The sequence below is a fragment of the Schistocerca nitens genome, chromosome 8, assembly GCF_023898315.1.
Source record: "Schistocerca nitens isolate TAMUIC-IGC-003100 chromosome 8, iqSchNite1.1, whole genome shotgun sequence".
In the NCBI taxonomy this organism is placed as follows: Eukaryota; Metazoa; Arthropoda; class Insecta; order Orthoptera; family Acrididae; genus Schistocerca; species Schistocerca nitens.
Genome location: NC_064621.1, coordinates 432934924 through 432939119, shown reverse-complemented (window position 1 = coordinate 432939119; position 4196 = coordinate 432934924). Strand labels below are relative to the sequence as shown.

General features: G+C 41.3%; 1 non-coding gene across 1 annotated transcript; it reads left to right on the top strand.

Moving 5' to 3' along the window:
• The first annotated feature begins 881 nt into the window (after nucleotides 1-881).
• Nucleotides 882-955, top strand: Trnai-aau (transfer RNA isoleucine (anticodon AAU)). Its single transcript has one exon. It is a non-coding gene; the product is annotated as a tRNA-Ile (tRNA).
• The last annotated feature ends 3241 nt before the right edge of the window (nucleotides 956-4196 follow it).

The window sequence follows — 4196 nt, the reverse complement described above, 5'->3', positions numbered from 1 at the left end:
TTATGCAAGCCAAACGAAATGCCCGTATGTATGGAAGCAGGTCAGATGTGCGCTCATATGAAACCAGAAGCAGGAACCTAGTAGATATTCCTTGGACTCTTCAGGTTTTGGCGGCGCAAAGACTGTTCCATTAAGTTTCGTGTGTGCGGCTGCACACCCGAAACTTAATGGAACATTCCTTGGACTCGTTTTAGTAAAATCGAAAATAATTTTGTACGTGCTGGAAAAACATTTTACCACTATATCACATGGCACAAGGGAATTGCATGAAAACAAATTTAAAATGGTGGTAAGAACATGGTTGAAAGAGAAAGCATTCTATAATACAAGTGAATTAATACATAATGAAAAAATATTATACTCTTTTATATAACGAAAAATGTTGCTCTTTTATTATAAACGTGTTTGTGAAATAACAAAATTGTAACTTATGACCTACAGCAAAATTTGTCTGTGCAACTGGTGTAACAAAACTAATTATGGATGAGTACAATATATATATTAATTTTTTTGTATTATCATTTGTATAACCATTTATTTAGAATTATGTATCTGCCTTTCGTATAATTTCTATAACCAACTGCATAATTATATAACAATTGACAATGCCTTATACAACACAACATTTGTCTATAGGCAAATAATTCAAATTCAACAGCGGGTTGCCTACAACTCAGGGATCGAAGAATACGTGCGCCCACGCCTATCGTCTTTAGCTAACTTTCACAAACGAACCTGTGGACGCCAACGACAGACTTTCACTAGTCTTGCGTACATAGCCTCATTCTGGTTACCATCAACTGTTATTTTTGTCTTGGAGCACAAAGCATTCTAAAACTTAACTACGCTATTTTGCTTAAATTCATTCACTGCTGTCGTGTGGCCCGTTAGCTCAGTTGGTTAGAGCGTCGTGCTAATAACGCGAAGGTCGTGGGTTCGATCCCCCCACGGGCCAATGTTTTTCTTCATGTTATAGTGATAATCAGACACACAGAAAGAAATTCAGCTCAAAATAACTTGAAAATCGAAACTATGTCGCCACCACAATCCCATGGAAAATACAGTAATCAATCTCAGCGCATTTCACAGAGCGAGAGATAAAAGCCTCAATAGCAATGTTTGCTTTGTAAGATAAAAATTGCTAGGCATTAAGACATTTGGTTAAGGAGAAATTATCAATCCAGTAAGATAAGAGGTCCTGGAAAGAAAGGAGAGACAGAGAAAGCCATTCTTCTGCCAAGTCATACCGTTCTCTGACAGAGAGAGAGAAAAAGGTGCTTCTTTGAGATGGAGAATTAGGCAGAAGCTAAGAAGTCGTGGCAGGCCGCGTTTGTCTACTCACAAGTTTGACCATAAAAATTATTTATAGAACTGTCATAAAATATACGGTTTAAATGGGAAATACAGAAGGAAGTTAGATAGTAAAGAATATTACTGTTGAAGCAAACCCGTGACTGGGATTGGAATAATGAACAATAGAAATTGTTCTCCTTGTGCGTCCAAATCATAAAAGTGACTATTATGAGAATTCCGCAAACTACAGCCTCTAGCTGCCCTTCCAGTTTGGTGAACACCTTCACACTACCTTGCTAATGTGTTGTATCCAAGGACTTCCTTTTCATCTCTTGGAATCGTGTGTTAAGCGGTCTTATCTTCTAACGGTATTCCAGCACTTCTGGTGTGTCACTAATTTCCTGTAGGACCGCATGATTATGGTCCCTGTGTTAATGATGTACTCACCGTCCCCTACAGTATTTTCAACACCTTCATTCGGTTTTCTGTCTCTCTTGGCGCTATATCTGTATCCAGTCCAGAATGTTTGATTTCTCAGTGACACTATTTTATTATTAAAAGTGACATTATAACAATAACCTTCCACTGATGGTAAGTTGGCGGCAGAGCTCTTTTCGTGAAAGCATGTTGATACCGCGGTTCAACGTCCATGCATTAGGTACTCGCACCTCAGTCGGAGAAGGTTCTTAGTAAACCCAGATCAACACTTTGTAGTTAGATATTACTGAAATACCAGAATGGTCATTAAGATTACACCACCTTGAAGAAGGCACGCAACAAATGTCACATTGGCATGCAGTGTACTACTTGCTTGATTATGCAATTGACTAGTATTTCAGCGTGACTGCACAAAGGAAAAAGGTATAACGCCATCTGCATTCTTTAATGTAGTTAAAACAAGCAAAATCCGGATCGAATAACAACTCCTTTGTCATACCTGTCGCTGGCGGCTGGAAAGAGGGGCGTTACACTTCTTCCCTTCCCAAGAGAAAGAAAAAAAGTATTCGCTAACTGTCACCAGCTTCGCGATCATTCACCAACAACGAGAGGAAAAACACAACGCTACAAATTTTGAAAATTTTGTGATGGGATGCCCTTTCAGCCTGTATGAATAGACGAAGGCGCGCGACTTGAGACTTGAAGCAGTGCCTTTTTGGCCACGCTCTTGAGGCCCACAAAACGAGCATTGTCAGGGGCCGAGGGCGGCCTGAGGGTGCTTCAGTTCCGGCCTGCCTGCTTCCCGGATCTGCCGCCTGCGTCACGACCGACCAACCATCCGCCCACACGGTGCTCTTCCGCTGCGCTACATTAGGGGAAAGTCGATTCTTTGGCAGGCGTTGGTGATTCTGTCACTAGTCAGAGCATTAAAAATCATTTAAAATAAATAGCGAAACTTTCTCATGATTTCAGCTATCCAAACCAACCGCTCGCCAATAGTGTGCTAAACGATCGAGTGTACCAAGCAGTCATGTCAGCTCCCCAAGAAAGTTAAAGAACGGTCTGCCACAAGAATCAGTCCCTGTTCCACTTCTCTTGACGCTGTATACTGCGGACATACCGAAAACAAAATCAAGTAAGTTTGGCTACGCTGATGACCGGGTGCTTGCGACAAAGTGTAGCTCAATTGAAAGATCACAAAAAATCGCAACGGACGGGTTAGATGTAGTGGGAAAGTACTTTCGAAATGGAGACTACAACCAACCAACCAAAGCAGAGGTTTTCCCATTCCCCCTAAATAGTAAACTCGTCGGAAGAAAATTCTACATATTCGTACAGCTGAAAACATTACACTTGCAGTGAAGTATCGAAGAACCTGGGGTACCCCTCGATAGTACTCTGTATTTCAGAAAGCATCCAATAAAAGCATACGAAAAACTGAAGATAAGAAACATCATCCAAAACCTATGCGGTAGAACTTTGGAGGCATTACCATCTATACTACGTTCTTCTGCTCCGAGTCTAGTCTCGTCAGTGTCCTTGTCTCCCCACTCTGGCTAAACGGCTCACATTTACAAAAATTAGACGTTCAAGTAAATAACACCATGAGGATGATGGTTGCTGGTATCAAATCAACCCCTACGGAATGCTATCAGTGCTAAACCACATTCCATACCCACATCTACGAAATATAAATGCTCTTAAGAATGTGTTCATAAGATCATGGATACTAAAAACTCAACCAGTCCGTCAAGATGTCGATGATGCAAACCATAACCTATTCCGTTCTGGACGACGACCAACAATAACAGGGAAGGTCGCTGTGGAACATCAGTTCAGGCTTATTAATGCATGCACTCAAGAATTGATTGGTCAACAAAATAATGTCGCCGCCTCTACCATCCAAAAATAATTGGCCGTGTAAAACATTGTTACTGATAAATAGAATTACAACCAAACATGGGAGATCAGCATATTTATCTTACACACAGTAAAATGTTCAAATGGCTCTGAGCACTATGGGACTCAACTGCTGTGGTCATAAGTCCCCTAGAACTTATGAACTACTTAAACCTAACTAACCTAAGGACATCACACACATCCATGCCCGAGGCAGGATTCGAACCTGCGACCGTAGCGGTTGTGCGGTTCCAGACTGTAGCGCCTTTAACCGCTCGGCCACTCCGGCCAGTAGGTAAGCAACCATTCCGTCTTTGTGACTGCGAGTAACCACAGACGACCAGGCATATCACGTGAGAATGACACACGAGATCACGTGAAGGTAAACCAAGGGACTTTCTGCTCGCGACTCCAAAATCGATAGATTACGTATATGTCATAGGCGTTTTATTGTAAAAGTTCGAAATGTATGTATTATGGTCTTCATTCTACGTATTTTTGCGTTGTGTCGAAAAGCCCTAAGGTAAATAAATAAATAAGCTGTCCAGAAATGTAACAGTGCAGCA